Source organism: Tympanuchus pallidicinctus, unplaced genomic scaffold, assembly GCF_026119805.1.
Source record: "Tympanuchus pallidicinctus isolate F22 unplaced genomic scaffold, pur_lepc_1.0 scaffold3, whole genome shotgun sequence".
NCBI classification, from domain to species: domain Eukaryota; kingdom Metazoa; phylum Chordata; class Aves; order Galliformes; family Phasianidae; genus Tympanuchus; species Tympanuchus pallidicinctus.
In genome coordinates, this window is record NW_026294747.1 from 82,519,535 (window position 1) to 82,536,751 (window position 17,217).

The window sequence follows — 17,217 nt, forward strand, 5'->3', positions numbered from 1 at the left end:
TGAAGTAAATTCTCAAGCTGCCCTAACTACAATAAAGCCATTTCCCCCTCCTCTTGAAGCCCCAGTGCACACAGCAAAATGCTGATGTTAGAGAAAATGGTTTTGATAGTGAAGAACAGTGTCAGGATCTGAACTGCAGCATTTATCTGATACAATCTTATTTCTGTCATTTTGGTATCTTAATTTTCCTCTTCTGAACTACCCTGAGACATGTTTTGAAAAGGTAATGATAATGCTCTCAGCTGCTCAATCACAGTAATGTTTTGCAGGCTATCTTTAAGAAAATGGAGCTGTGTTAACATTTTATTATTATTACTTTGCACAACAGCAACATCCATAACAGTCAAATGATGGAAGCCTGGGTTCCTGTCCATTTGTCCCCTAAATGTCATCCATCACAGTTAGCTATCTCTCCTTCATGTCACTAATGCCATCGTGGGTGCCAAAGACACAGTGTGCTTTATTTAGGTCAGAGCAGCTCTCCCAGCTAGACAGAATACGTGACAGGAGCTGGTGTTGCTGAGATCTAGTAGAAACTATCTTGGCTGATTTAGACCTACCTGTTCCTCTGTGGGAACAGAAATGTAAGGCTGCCCTTCCTAACCCACCTGCCAATGAGCATTAGAGACATAATGTACTGCGCTGGGGTGAGACCTCTCTCCTGACCAGCCAGAACATAGGTGATGGCAACTGGCAGGGTTGCTGCACTCTAGCAGAATGAATTTTGGCTGAATTTCACCTGCTCTTTCCTCAGTGTGGACCAAAACTTCAATCTCTCCTCCCTAAACCATCTGCCAGTTTGCACAAAGCTTGTGAGAAATTATCTATTCAAATTACGCTGAAATGGACCAGTAGTTAAGGTGGATGGCTTGGCAAATAGGTGAGCAGGCAATACTGAAGTTCTTTCCCCTAGGAAATCGGACTAACCTCCCCACACATCTACTAGGGACAAAGCCAACTTCTGATTCAACATTTCTAAGGACAAACAATGACCTAGAATGAGCAGTGCATCGGGCTGGAAATGAATAGTGCCACCAGGAAGTTTTGAATGTCTGTGGAAGGAACATCTGCTGACCGAAGGGCACGAGCAGTACTTGCCATGCACCATGAAACTTCCAGCAGTGCCACAGACAAAGCACTCACCTTGCGTGTGGGGCTGCGTTTACGCGGCCGGTTTGATACTTTAATCCAGGAACACATTTGTTTTCTAAATATTTACGTGTTCCTTCGAGTGGGAAAAAAAAAAAAAAAAAAAGAAGAAGAAGAAAAAAGACAGAAATAGCCTTACAAACAAGGCTCTCATATCTTCCTGTTCTCATCTTTCTATCACCCACTGCTGCAGCTGCAGGAGCTGCCAAGGGCTCCCGGCACGATCAAAATAGCAGAAGTAGGTGAAAGTTGGTGCAGCAGCACACAAACAGGCTGCTGGCTGCCCCTGCCACCCGCGTTCACTGAGGGAAAGGTCGTGCTGCACTGCGCTTGCGCTGTTCTCACTGGCTGCTCATATCTCCCAGGAGTCAAGAGTACAGTATTTGGATCATTTTACTGCTGGAGCTCTGGCCAGCAGCAGCTGGGAGCTGGGAGCATTCTTTAGTGTGCTCGTGGCAACTGAGCGGCCACGGTGGGAGATGCCTTCCTTTCTGCTTCTCTGCCTTTGAAATTCATGTCTGAAGTGTTGTGTTAACTGCCTTAAAATCAGGGAGAAGGGTGATGGTTTTGCTGGTTTCAGACCTTGCTTTTCCAAAATGTTTCTAGAGGTTTGCACAGCATTGAGTGTATTTGTTTTAAAACAGGAGGGTAGAGAGTGCAGAAAGAGGGAGAAAACAGTTCTGAAATATAGCTGTACCCTTCAGGAAAAAGGTTGGGATTCAAAGTGTGGTAAGATATGCCTCACTCATACTGTTTATGTTGAAAAGTTTGTCGCTGGGGCAGTAAGCTGCTTGTTCAATTCAGGAAGCTGCTAACTATGTCAGATAATAACAGTATTCAGTGTTGTTCAATATTCAGCCAAGAATCCCACTGCAGAAGGCAGATGAACTGTCAATGGGTGGGAGCTGCCCTTAAGTGTGTATATAGCTGGGCAGATGGCCCTCTCTAGGCTTGGTTGCTACCTTAACAGTTCTTGTGGGAGGGTGTGTGTCATCCTCTGTGAGAGCTGCTGACACAGAGAAAGAAGAGGAGTGCCATTGGGACAGCTGCCACCGTGGGCTAAGGCTGCCTGTCCTCTGAACAGCCCTGCCCCACATAAGAGCTCATGGGAAGAGGTGGGCAGCTTGGGCAGAGCCAGAACAAAATTGAAGGATAGTGAGACAGTATAACTTTTAAGTCCTGGATGTGTTTCAGCAGAATTAGGAAACAGTTTGTACATACACATATACACATACGTATACACATAGATGCACACATACACACACATACAGTTCTGTGGGAATACAGGAAGTTAATAAAACAAGATGGTTCAATCCAAAAGCTTTGGATTAGCACTATGAGAAGGAGTTCTAGCTTCACCTGTGTCCCTTGCAGTTGTCTTGGGCCTTGAACTGATGCACTTACTGTTTTCTCTTTTTTTTTTTTTTTTTTTTTTTCCCCCCCCCCCAGCTAGGATCACTCTGAGTGAAGATGCGTTGCTCATTCTTTTCTATCAGCTGTCTTTGATACTTTTGCCTATAGCAGGACACTTGGTGAAGTGGAGGTAATGGCTTGAATTTCTGCTCAGAGCAACTTTGAGCCACTACTCTAGGTTATTTTGTCTGAGGCTGATCTTAGAAAGCATTTTGTTTCCCCAGTTGGAAGATTTTGTTTTATTTAGTGCCTAGTATAGGGACTTGATAGAGAAATATAGTCGAGGAAGTACTGATTTAAGATGTGAGGCATCATCCAGAAGAGGAATCACTGTGGCATAATCTCATCATCCTTACAGAAGAGATGCAGGGTGCCTGGGTACTACCAGAATGCCACTTGCTCCTGATGTTTCAGGTTACCCAAAGGCACTTTGTTGCTTATTTGCAACATTGTGACTGTTATTACTCAAGTGTGAACTCATAACTACTCGAATACTGAATTCCCATAACATACTCTGCAGAAGATATTCACGCAGCAAGCTAATGGAATTTTCTTATCTGATTAAATGCATGACCACAGGCTAAGTCATAATGGCTGTAGTTACATGTAAAAATGAAGTATACCTGTTGGAATAGTCCTGGAAAGGAGACAGGACAAGAAAAACCTCTGTGCTGCACAATTAAAATTTTGTCATTGTTTTTGTGTAATTATTGCAATATTTCTGTGTCACATAATGAACAAATATTTAAGTAGGGGTAAATCATCTACTCCAGTTTCACCAGAATATCAAGAACAGCCTAAACAAGGGAAGCTTTTCTTTAATTGTGGAATTGTTTTATTCTTGCACATCAGACTAGCAAAATACACAGTTTCACTGTGCAGTGCTTGTTTTCTTCTTGTAACCCCTTTAATTTTTCTTTGTTACTTTATCCACACTGACTTATTCAAATTAAATCTTTGGTGCAGTCCTCATCTAATAGTCACTGAAATGAAAGATAAAACAGAGCTGTGCTGGTATTTGATTTCAAAGATTTCAGGTGAAGTGATGTAAAAAAAGAAACAACAAAATAACCAACCAACCACCAGCCAGTCAAACCAACATCTAGTTTTATTTTTCTTGATTTCACTGGCTTAAATGATGCCAGCGCAACAAATGCATTGTGGCAATGAAGTTTATATGCAAGTATTCACAAACACGTGTTATTTAGTTTCTGCATGGGAGAAAAACTTCAGGCATTCAAAAACAGTGGAAAATGAAAGTAGCATTTTAACTGATCTGTTCATCTATTTGTAAAGTGTTCTTAATATGTGCAAATGCAACCCTTCATTTGTCGGGGAACCAGAGTCTCAGTACAAACAAACAGTGGTTTATTTGCAGGTATTGATTTCATAAAACCTTTTCTGAAATAAATAGTATTTCTGTATATGAGCAGTAGCATCTGTGAAACAGAGGTGATTTTTTATTTTTTTTTTAATCCCACAAGATCAATTAAATTATGAGATTGGATGGGGGGGGGGGGGGGAATAATATCAATATGGATTTTCACTGCACACAAAAAAATTATATTTGTTAGAAATGTTTAAGGTCTCCATTTACATCCTGATGGGAAACATTGCAGTTTCCCTTTATACAGTCACACAACTACTCCTGAAGTGTGATTTGTCAAGCATTCCTTTTCATGGCTACTCATTATTAAAATATATTTAAATAAGTTTGAATACTGGGGATTTTCTCATTCCTAGAAAGATCATAAGCTTACTCCCTGGTTCATTCAATACTGGGGAAGAGTTATGAATTTTTCATAACCCTCTGTGTCCCATGCCAGACATTCTGTTGTAAAAGCTTCAGAACCTGATCCTTGTTTGCAGCTGCCCATATGCTGAAACTTAAGAAACAGCAGAAAGGAAGCTATCAAGAAATGCATGTGCAGTTCCAGCAAGATCAGAGCAATAATTTGAGTAACATTTGTTGATATTGGAACAGTGCTGCTAAGCTGAAGTAAATGAGGACAACTGTATTTATTTCTACAGATGTTTTCGGCTGTCTTAGAGTAGAGCATGCACATAAAGTGATGTAAACATGAATCTTCTCTCATGCATGGGAACATAGAATCTTTAAATATTACGTATTAAATCAAAAAGTAAAATCCTTGCTGGATTAAAGAATCCTAATTGGAATGTGACTTTATTGAAGGTGACTTTCTTGAACGGCTTGAAAACAATCAGACTGTGTAACAGTGAACTAATGGAATCACTTCTATCATATTTCCCATTGAAAAAAATCTTAGTCAAACCCTCAGTACATTTTTTACTCTTGTGAAATACGATATATGTAGCATGAGCCCCGCACTTTCCACGAGAACAGCTCAAAACTGCATTTTCCAAAGCAGCCTGTAATTGTGTGTGACTCAGCTGTGGCTGCCTAACAAGGGCCATGAGACCCCGCAGCTCCAGAGTCTCGGGTCAGACTGGTGAATGCATTTCACCTTGGAAAATTATGTGCTAGGCTTGACCAACATCCTGAATTTCATTGCGTTTTGAAAACGTGGGATAAATTTCTACCCCAAGTCAAGTGTACAGATAAATTGCAGCATTCTGACTCCCAGTTCTCTTTTTCAAATAAAAAAAGGGGGATGTGCTCCATGTTTATCCATTCCTAGAGAAATCTGACTGATACTGTACTTTTGAAACATCCAGATAATTCCAGCCCTTTATAGTCAGTTCATGTTTCAAATCTTGTGCCAAATGCTTGAAGGCCTCGGAGTAGAGAAGACCCAGAGGGAACATATAAAATTATATAGGAAAGGCACCAATTCACTTTTGCAGAGCAGCAATTTGGTTTGGTTTAGTAACCTGTGAAGTGGTTCACTAAAATGATGAACTTTAAGGAAACTATAAAGAGTGTGATTATTGATATTGGCTGTAGGTGACCTTTATGTGCTGAAAAGATCATGAGGTAGTCAAGACAAAAAAATTACAGCTTCTCTTTCTTCTTCTCTTTAATGGTCTGAAATTGAAAAATTGGATCTATTGAACCCCAGTTAAAAGTTAGGACAGCCAAATAAAACAAGGCTACAACCTGCAACTTACGGTTTTCCAAGTATGTTATTTGTACACCTTAGAGACTAAATGCTGCTGCTCATGGGAGCCACAATTCACCACCCTCATCTGAACACAAATCACTTCAGGTTATTTCCATCCATCCACTCTGCCATTAACTTTCTCCTCTAGTGTAAAGAAACACATTCCATTTTTTCAAAGGAATCAATAAAGGCAAAGGTACTGCTCATACAAAGCATTGTCTATGGCTCTTTTCCTAGCACTGTGATAAGAACTTTTGCCTTGCTATCTTTTCTATGTCTTTCTGGATGCTTTTTTTTTTTTTTTTTTTTTTTTTACTGCTTTTATTAAAGTAATCTGAACACCTGTCAGCATTGTCAAATTTATTCTTGTATTGATCAGCTTGCAGGACATGGTTAACACTTCAGCATCATATATCCCAGCATCCCATTGGTACATAGCAGGTACCATTTCAGATGCATTAGCTATGCAGGTGACATTTGGACTCTCCTTAGGAGCTTCTCTCACAGTTCTACACAGTGAACATGCTGACTGCTGCAGCATCGAGGGTGGCATTTTGAGTGTCTCTCATGATCTTGATAAGAGACCAAAAATGCAGTAGCATGCCTTTGGAAATACTCCATGACCCGACAGTGCCTCTGTGTCTTAGATGCTGGGAACTGATGGAGAGAGTCCAGATCTGAGTTAGAAGAGCATCATCTTTCTTGATTTAAATAACCCTGTAACAATTCCCCTGCAATCACGTCAGTTGAATTATTTTTTCCACAGCTCCTATCTTGTCCTGTCCTACTATTTTGGTTTCAATAAACATGTTTCCCAGAAGTACACTATGTAATTACCTTAGCTTTCCAGTTCTTTCCATTAGGAAAGTGACTAGTTTGTACATTTTCAAAAATAAACTTTTATGTCTTATGTATAGTTTACAACACAGCCAAAAACTTGCATTTTCTGGTTCCAATAGAAATGTACGGAGAGTCTGATCCCAGCTGCTGTGTGCTTCTACTACATAGCCCTGATGTAGCCTATAAGAAAATCTTAATGCTTATAGATTTGTTCTGACCAAAACTGCGCTGTCACCAGCAGTGTTCAACCCGGACTTACAAATTCTTTGCTGAGTACACAGGGACACCCGGCAGCTGTCTATCTGAAAATAAGTTAAGGAGAATTTATTTGCTGGAAAGGACAGGCTTGGTGTGCTCACTGTCTACTGCACTGCTGTGGAGCTGCTGCAATGTTCTGTACTAATCCGAGTTCAGATAATGACTGACGCATTCATGTATGCGTAAAGCGTACGATTTTCAACTGGATGGCATGAAATCTTGCCAGCTGCAAATAGTATTAAGTATGACATACAGGCATTGCAACATGTTGTATCACAGGGGATCACTGGGACATCCCCGAAAAGATGGGTTATCATCTCAGCAAGAGGGAAGTTGTTTATCTGTTATTTCCAGTTACTAGGTGGTGCGTCAACGACTGCGAATGAAGTCCTAACCCAAAGTTCACTGCATTCAGTGAAGTGTTTCCAGTTATTTCACCTGAAGTCTTCAGTATGAACTGGATCGAACACCTCTTGAACCTGAGAGGGTAAAACAACTTGGGAAAGGAAAAAGATAGGCTAAGGCTTTGTTTTGTTTTGTTTTGTTTTGTTTTATAAGAAAATGATTTTGGTATCTTATTTGCCTTTTGTTCAGCTTCATATATCACACATAGACCAATTCCATGAGTTGAAAATTATTTCCTTACCACTCTTTAACTTGAGGAAAGCAGTGACCTAGGCTGCCTTTACAGTGAAAGAAAATAAGATAGGCATTAATGTGCTTGTTTTAAAATCCCTTTCTGTGCTTTGTTCTTCATGGCTAAAATAAGAAACCCTTTGGTTTTTTTTAATACTTTATTTAATAAGTCCAAAGATTCAAGTCCATGAAGGTATCTCTCTTTGTGAGAGTCATGTAAGAGGAAGCTCTGGACAAATAGCCATTTCTGTTTGACTACTTGGATAGATGGTAGTAGGGTGGCTTTGCATTTGAGTAAAGGTCAAGGGAAGTAAGGACTGGGCTTGGAAAGCACTGAAGGAATGTTTCATATGACCTGTGAGTCAGAGACTTTTCAGATCGAGCAGTCATAATCCAGTTTTTTTCAGGAAGTGCAGCAAGTTGTGTTCTGAGGAGCATCTCCTAACACTTCCAGGTACAAAGATAGCAGTGATACCTGTGGTATGGTCCCCATCTACAGCATAGCTTATGGGGTCAGGTCTTTCATAAAATTACAATTCCTAGTTCCAATATGGCTGGAAGAGTAAAACTTCCACGCCAAGCACTGATCAACAGAAAAGCGATTTTAATACTCATGTTCTGAGACCAATAAATTCAGTTTGTTCCCTAATATTACAGGACAAATAAGAAGGGTTTTTTTTTGCACTGTTCAGAAGTTCAGAATTAAAATACTCCCTCTGCACCTCCTAAGCTTGCTGCTAGAGTGTATCTTTTTCATTTTCTTCAACCGATAGATTGAGTGCTTATCTTCCTTCATAACATTTTTCTGGGCTTAAAGATGATCTTCCAGTTGATTTTTACAGAGAAGCTTCTACAAATATGATTACAAGGAAGCTTCTGAACTGCTTTGGAAATGACAGATTTATGTCTGAAAATAACTTGTCCAAGGGGTGGGATGGGAAAGGGAAAGGCAAGGTGAAAGGCAAGGCAAAAGGCAAAGCAAGGAAAGGCAAGGCAAGGCAAGGAAAAAGGAACAAAAAAAGGAAAGGATAAACAGAAATAGAGAATCATATGAGATCTTCCTTACATATTTTGGTCTTGTTTAACTGAAGAATTGAGGAGAAAGTTCTTTTTAATACCGTGAATCTGGTTCAAAACCTTCCAGAGCTTAAAAAATAATTTAATAAATATTTACATGTGTTTTAATTTTGTTTGTTTTTCTGTAAAAGAAGCAGTTAAAATGAAGGAGGTAAAATAATTATTTTTACTTATGCTTATTTTTCTTTCTACATCAGGAAGCCTTGTTTTAAAACACATTTTGAGTTACATTTTTTCCTCTTAATTCCACAAAAAAAAAATCCTTTGTCTCATGATGAAACATGTCTTATGGTTCTTCCTTGTCTGTTTTTTTCAGGATAAAAATATCTGTCTGAAATGTTGCATGTAGAGACACTGCTGAGGGTGAGTGTAATCTCCAGGGTGAGACATTGCTGCCACCTATGTTTATTTGCTCTCCAGCAGTTCCAGACCTTTCCTGAGTCTTCTTTCAGAGAAAATTTACCATCACCTATTAATGTTACAGTAAGTGAAATTAAAAAATAATAATGTTAGCACACACAAAAAAGTTCTGCTATGGATCAGCAAGTATTTGCATGCAACCTGTTTGTCCATATCAGGTGAACAGAGAGGCTATTTCTTCTCCAAAAGAGTTACTGCTCTAGGAACAGGGAGCATCCTCCTGCCCAAGGAGTTGGTGGGGTCACTGACCCTGGAGGCGTTCAAGAAACGTGTAAGTGTGGTACTGAGAGATGTGGGTTAGTGGGCACGGTGGGAATGGGTTGATTGATGGACTAAATGATCTTGGGGATCTTTTTCAATCTTAATGAGTCTATGTTTCTCTATTTTGCCTCTACAAAGAACCTCAAACCAGCCAAGATCAAGCAAACCAACCCAGTAATTCAACCACAAAATTTCAGCATTCTTTATACAGTACTTGTGTTGACTCCTCTAACATGTCATATTCTTCCGGTGGCAGAGAAACAAACCATCTTTCTGATCTGGAAAACAAAAGTTTTTGTGTCAGGAAAGGTAGACTGACAGGCAAGTACATAAGACCTTTGTAATTGTGGTCAGATTTGAACTACGTGGGGTAAACGTTGGATTTCTGATGATCTTTACAGAACAGTTTGGTAGGCTGCACTATATTAACATATAACATAAGATAACAAGCAGCATCTAGAAGAATAACCTAAACAAACAAAATCAAATGACAACAAACTCCCCTCAGATCTAGAAAGTTTTAGCTACTATAGGCTGTGAGCAAGCTTTGATACAGCCGGATAGTTTCTCCAGCTCAGGTTCTGTGCTGCTAAAAAAAGGGCAAATATGTTTCCCTGCCTATTCTGAGAACTGCAGTATTTCTGAAGATATCAGTTTTCTGCAAATATTAAGCTCACAGAATATTGGTGTGAACTGACCCTAATTCTGTAAGGAACTTCATTGCAATTCTACACCAGCAATGCAATGTGGCTAGGACAATAAGCACAATGGTATATTACTGTCTAGTTTCCATGCAAACAGGCTGTGAGCGTTTGAACTAAATATAGGCTTCATTAGAGCCTGGATTACATCTGCTGCATGACATAAACCCAAAGCTACTAGCTCAGATACATGGAAAGTATTTAGCTTGAGGACAGCATGAAAGAGAGAAACAAACAGTTCAGACAATCTGTTTCTGTTGGTAGCATGGTGGTTCTAGGTGTTAATCCTTTAAAAATGTCCTACTTAGGAAAAATCTGAATCTATAAAATTTTGTTGCATTCCTAATTTACACTGAGAGAGATGGTGTTTAAATATTGCCCTGCAACTGAACACAACAAAATATGAAACATTCTTTACTAATATTTCAGGAACCTATCCCCCTCCCTATGCATGATATCCTTGAGGATGCCTTGTTTTTCCCATTGGCACAGTGTCAGCATCCTCCTAACCCAGTACCCTTTTCCCACCTCAGGAAGAAGCAGTTCCCATATCTGTCAGGGAGCTTGGCGTGCCTGCATGTCACAGTGTCCCCATACAGCACAGCTTTTTTTTTTGTTTGGTGTTTACGCAGAGATGGTAAGAGAAAACATTACCTATGTGCACACCAACAGTTAATTATCTAGGATTTTAAAAAGTCATTGTGAGACCTAGTCCAGGCCTCTGGTCAAACTGTATCTTCTTTTCTCTTGTAAGAGAGGGAAATTCTATAGCATTTTGTGGGACAATGCTCTCTCCTGCATTGAAAATCAAAACTTCCATGGAAATTCAATATGATTCCTCTGAAATTATTCTGTGCATTTCCTACCTAAATTTTTCAAATCTGTGCCAGTTCTCACTAACTGTGAGTCTATCCCTTTGTTTAAACAGATACCAGCTAAGCATTTAGTAGGGGACAGTACTGCCACTAACCTCTGTGTAGGCACCTTATCCAAAAATAGAAGGACATGTTGTTAGAACTGACAAATACCTTCTATGTGCTCAAATTTCTGGAAGCATAACTTAAAGCATGTTAAACAAACAACTAATCCTGCTTTCAAAGTGTTGACTTCCAGAGTTAAATGAGCAATGAGACACTATCATAGACCCACATTTAGGGGGCTGAAAATACTTATTAGGGAAGCTGCTGCTTGTTCCTCTTGACCCAGAGCTTCTGCTAAGTGCATTTAAGTGGAAATCACTCCTGAAATGTGAAAAATCTTGGTGTGCACTCTGCAGGTATGGTGTGGCTGTTGCAGTCACACGTGTGTCGTAGCCTTTCTTGGTAAATAATCAGAGAGAAAAGGTGGAATTTGGCTACCTCCTGAAGTGAAATTAGTTGCATTTTAATAAACAAAGAGGTAAAATGTTGAGGAAAACTATTGTACAGGCAGAAAAAGGGTTTGAAACTACTGCAGTAAACAAATTCTATCTCCTATTGCACAAAACACCCCACACTCAGCCCTGTGTGGCAATGCATGATATTGTGACAGCTAACCCAGTTTTTGTGGAACTGCCTGAGCTCAGGTCTTTTCCTTGCTGAGATCCTTATAATTCTTTTTATTATGCTCACCCTTTATGTGCCTGGTTGCTTTCAGCCATACTAAACACCCTGCTTTCCAGATTTTGTTTATATTTGTTTCCAGTACTTATATTTGGTCACTGCAGTGTCCTTTGATGTTCACTAAAGAATTTATATATATTTTTTAAGTTTCTTGGAATTTTATTTGCTGATTTCTAAGTAGAAATAACAAATAAATTTTCAGGAAAAGTCTTCAAGCTGCTTTAGTGGTCCCTTATTTTTCTAGTTTGTACATTCCTGCATTGTGTGTCACAAGATACACAAAAAGCAGCTTCTCATATCATTGTTATGTATGACCAAGAGGCAGTGTATGAGGAAGCTGTGACTTGCAGGTGATTTTATTTCAAATTCTAGAGAAAGAATCTTTCTTTTCCCTGATCATTTTGTCCAGTGCTTCCCTTATTAGTTGCAGACCAGCTCATGTTTCTGATGGTGGCAGCACTGATTTAAAATAAAACAAGAATCCTTCGCCCACATAATATTAAAAATATAGTAGAAGGGCTCCAGCTGCAAGTCCCTTCACCCACACCCAAAGAGGTATTAACTGTCAAGTAATTTGGCAAATGGAATCTGAGATAGTGCTGGAGGTCAACATGTAGGACAAAGTCAGATGGCAACATCTGCAAGATAATAATGAAAATAAATAGTTAGTTAAATATCCACCTGTAGAAATCATCTCTTAAATTCTAAAGGTATAGTAAATTTTACATCCTTTTACTTGCTAGGAAGGTCACTTAGATGTTGTGCAGTGCATAGTCCCAATGTATCCATGTGGTCAGTTTTCTTACATATAATAAAATAAATGGGAAAATTTAGGAGACACATTTGATACTCATTATGAGTAAATAGTACTTACTTTTGAAGAATTATAATCTAACAGATAGTGTCAAATAAGATATTTATGACAGAGGCACTACATCATATAGATAGACTGGTGTATACATTAAGTTCTTCTCTTCTGCCTTGTCAAAATACTATCAAATAGGCTTTTGAAAAAGCCTGCAAATTACCTATGATAAATACAATCAAGTGTGCAGAATCATTACAGTATTCCTCAAAGGGTAGAAAATCACTAGACAGAATCACAGCATTTCAGCCAGGCTGAGGTGGGCAGGAGCTCTGGGTCCATGTGGCTCACACCCTGCTCAATAGGGACACCACAAGCAGGGTGCCCAGGCCCATGTCCAGGTGGCTTCTGAAGGTCTCTGAGGAGATCCCACAGCCTTTGGTACCTGTGGGTACCCTCTGTGGCACCCACACAGCACAGCAGTGCTCCTGGTGTTCAGAGAGACCTCTTGTGTTCCACTTGGTGCCCAGTGCCTCCTGTCCCAGCACTGGGCACCAATGAATAGAGCCTGCCTCCGTCCTGTTTGCACTCTCCCCTCAGGTATTCATCACATCAGTCAGATCCCCCCAGAGCCTTTCCTTCCCCAGGCTGAACAGTTCCTGCTCTCTCATTGTCTCCTCACAGCACAGATGTTCCAATCCCTGCACCATCCTTGCAGCCCTTCATTAGGACTCTCTCCAGTAAACTTAATCTGCCTTGTACTGAGGAGCACAGAACTAGACACAGCACTCTATGTGAGGCCCCACCAGTGCTGAATAGAATGATCACCTCCCTCAGTCTGCTGACAAAATTCCTCCCAATGCAGCCCAGGATACCATTAACCTTCTTTGCAGCAAGGACACACTGCTTGCTCACGTTGAACTCCATATCCATCAGCACCCCACATTTCTTTTTGCTCTCCAGCCCAGTGAGTCCTGATGCTGGGGTGGCTCCATCAGTCCGTGTCTCAGACCTCCCAGGTCCCTCTGGGTGGCAGCATGGCCCTCTGGGTGTATCCCTGTTTTTTCCAGTTCTGCCACCTTTTAACTTGGTGGAGGTCTGTCTTCCACATCGCTAATGAAGATGTTTAACAGGGCAAAACCCTCCTGCTAGGCCTCATACCATCAACCACCATCTGAACAAATTAGCTTAGCCAGTTTTAAATCTACCCCACTGGCCAACATGAGGCTCTTCTGGCAGATAGCATCAAAGAACTTACTGTAGTCCAGGTTGACAATACCCACTGCTCTCCCTCCATTTTATACTTTCTTTGCATGTAAATTTTCTAGGAAGCTCCTAAGTGTGACTGACATGAACAAGTGTACAATTCTTACAGAATCATTTACAATTCCATCGCAGTTTTCAAAGGCTTGAAGAGACAAATGTAAGGCAGCAGACAGCACATCATTCTGCCGCCTAGTGGCAGTATCTCGCTATGGAGCAGTAATTAAGTGTTACACTTTCTTCTTGAGAATTCTCACACCTATTATTTTCTCTTAGTCATTTCTTTTTCATGCATTAGAACTTCTTTATAGTAAAAGATCAATCGATGTCAGAGCCTTCTTGTATATACCAAGAAGTCTGAATGAATAGGAAAATCAAGAGTATTGAATAACTGTATTTTACCAGCAGTGCAGCAGTCCCATCAAATCAGCAGTATTTGAACACACGCTAATAAAAAGGCAAGGGGGAAAAAATACTGCTCCAGTGGTTTTGTAATCGTTTATGGCTGGTTTTCTTATCTCCTGTTTTAGACACAAAACTCAGTTAAACAAGAATTTAAATTGACAAAGAATAAAAAATGACTGGTGACTGTTCCAATCCTTTTGATGCATCATGTATACGCACTGCTCTGGAATATATCCATGCCGCTCACTGAAATTTTTCGCAGCCTGTTTCACAGCTCACCAGAGGTGTGGGGATAAGGATAGATACTTCCTGGATATGAAGCAAGCCCATAAAAATCAAAATGTGCACTATGAAAGAGCTGCCTCAGCATGCTTTGAAATTCATTGAAATGATGTTTACTGCATACACAGAGAGCCATTTCTTAGGCAAACAGGATATGAAGCCTATATTAATAAAGCAGAATATTAGCTGCCCTTTTTTAGGAGAGACATAAAGAGAGTACATGCATAGATGAACCAGTGGAAAGCAGAATATGGGGGCACCCCCAGAAGAGATTTTTATTTGCTGGAGAAAGATGAATGTATATTGTCTAGTGACTCGTGGCGACTATGCAGGAGCAGGCTGGTAGAACTGAGGTGGGTAGAGGGGAATCTTTGACGACACGTATTTATGTGATCTTTTACAACAGACAGGTAGAGTTGATTTGCAGCTCATCTGATTAAAAGATGTCATCCGCATTTAGGCTACAGGCATCTCCCAGCACCAAGGACTGCACTCACTCATGCAGCAGCTATCCAGCTGCTCTGCTCACTCAGAGGGAGGCCTGGAGGCTCTGAAGGAGGCAAGTAGAGCTGGGCAGTGCTGCAGCCTCCCTGAGCTATTTGCCAAGGCCCCTCAGCCTCTCCCTCACGTACCATATCTGTGCCCATGCTGTTCTTCAACAGATGAGACCCTCATGTAACACAGGGTCCAGGAGATGCCAGCAGCACTGCACGGATGAAGGACAGCTGTGCTTCTAGGGACTGTTGGTCTCCAGTGCATTTGCAAACTTTGGTGTTCTTCAGCTTCCATGAGTGGAAGCAACTTGTCTTGGGAAAGACTGGGGTAGGGTGGGCTCATAGTGAGGCACTTTGGGGAACAACGCAGCAGTGTCAGGACAGCACTGACAGATTTTGTGGCTGACACACAGTGTTTCACGGGCAACAAATCTGATCCTCAATTGAGGTTAAGAGATTGCCTCTCCCAGCTTCCCTAGGCTGACTGGCACCACACAGCCAATGAGACCCACAGCAGCTCTGCACCAGCCCTGCTGGGTGATGCTGAATAGCCCTGCTGTAAGTAGGTCAGACATGCACACATGGAATCAGCACTTGTCTTAGTCACTCTGAAGCAAGCCTTCTGCTCCTACCACTAGGATAAAACACTTTTTGGAGCGCAACAGCAAGGTTTGGGGCATCTGAGACAGCACAAGCCTGACAAGAACTCCCTTTCCTCCTCTATAGTGGGCGTTGTGAACAGATAGACTGAAGACTGTCACATTCCCTGCATTACGTTCATATTCCTGCAGGGAACGTGGGTTCATGGGGTTCCTGCTGTGCACTGGCACTGCATGAAACAAGTAACTCAGTACAATCAGACTGCACAGTTTTCCTTTCTCTGCATGCACTGTTGTCAGATGTCTCATGGGCCACATGGGAATATGGTCTGGTGATGGGCACTTCCTTGATTAGGCCATCAGGGAGCCTCACCACCCTCTAACTGTCCAAGAAGTAACAAAGTTACATATGCAATCTTTCACCTCCCTAATACTCCTCCCTATTTTCCACTGTAGCCCATCTCTCCTAGCAAGCAGCTTTCTAGCAGAGAGAACTCTTTCTTAAAGATGACTTTTGTCTTAACTTTTCAATTAGCATTTCCAGCTTTGTTGTTTTCTGAAGTTGCCCAGTTGCTCCAGGAAACAGAGGCCAGCAGTTATTCTTCACAAAGCTGTGTGGGATCAATTTGACACTACAGAGCACTACTGCAACAGATATCTGTGACAGATATCTTTCTGTCCATCTCTCCAGGATTACTATCCTAGAATTCCCTCAGTAATAAACTTTGTTTACCTGTTGTGCAGAAGGAAAGCCCCTTCGTAGTCCTGCTGCATTTGATGACCATAGTTCCAGAGGTAAGAGAAGCTGCCACCTCCTGGGGCCATGAATTTCATGCTGATATCTCCATTTTCTTGGGTGGAAACACAGATACAATTCTTTCCTCATTCTGTCACTGACTTGACATCATCTGGGCCGTGCTAGAGGGATGCCTCAACCTGAAATCACAACAGCTTCATGTTTGACTGTCACTGTCTCTCCTTTCACTGATCAGAGAATGATTGCACTGTGACTGCTGACATTTATTCACAGAATGTTTGCTGTCTCCGCTGCTTCGGAGTGGCTTTTTCCACCCACAGTCATAGGAGAAAAAGGAGGGGTACACCAATCCCTTTCACACCCTTCTCACTTTCTAGCCCTACTGTTCTTGGACCCTTGCATAAATCTTGCACAGCTACTTGTTTTGACTCTGTCCAGTCCTAAAGTTCATCTGGGGCCTTAACTCACCTTAATCCCTATTTACTTTAAAAAATATTAGCTTCATACCAATCTAGTGTATGATGTCCTAAAAAACCCTACTTCCTCCATCTCTTCTGTGGTGTTTGCAGACCTCTAGGTTAAGCAGAATGGAGCAGGAGTTTTTATTACCAGTGAACAAAATTCATTCTTGCCCCAAGGACATTATTCTAGAGATGCTTTTTTTGTTGCAGGCATAGCTGGGTTATGCTTGAGGGGGGTGGACAGGCAGCCCTTGAGAATGGCATCAGGCATGAAATGCCTACATCACAAGGGGTGGCTTAGAGGATAGTCGTCAGTTACATTCGTATACATGAGGGAGATATAGGCATCCCTCAGACCAAAAAATGTCTGAATCAAACTGCACACCAAGAACAGACATCTCAATGCAGCAGATAGATGTGCAGTACAATTGCGGGGAAGAAGTCAAGATTAAGAATTGCCATGTACTACTGATGGAAACTGCTGAATCACGGCCTGAACCTCTGATTGATCACCTGAGGCGAGCAACCAGTCAGCCACAGGAACACAGGTGAAGGCAATTCAGCTGTGCTGCACCTCCCCTCGACCCATTTAAGAGCTGACTAGCAGTAGGGAAGGCTCTTTTCTGGAGGTCCTCTCTGCTGGAGTTTCATAGCAAGCCCAGGATATGGGTAAGCTTCCTATCCCTCTTTGATATAATAATTTTGTAGCTAA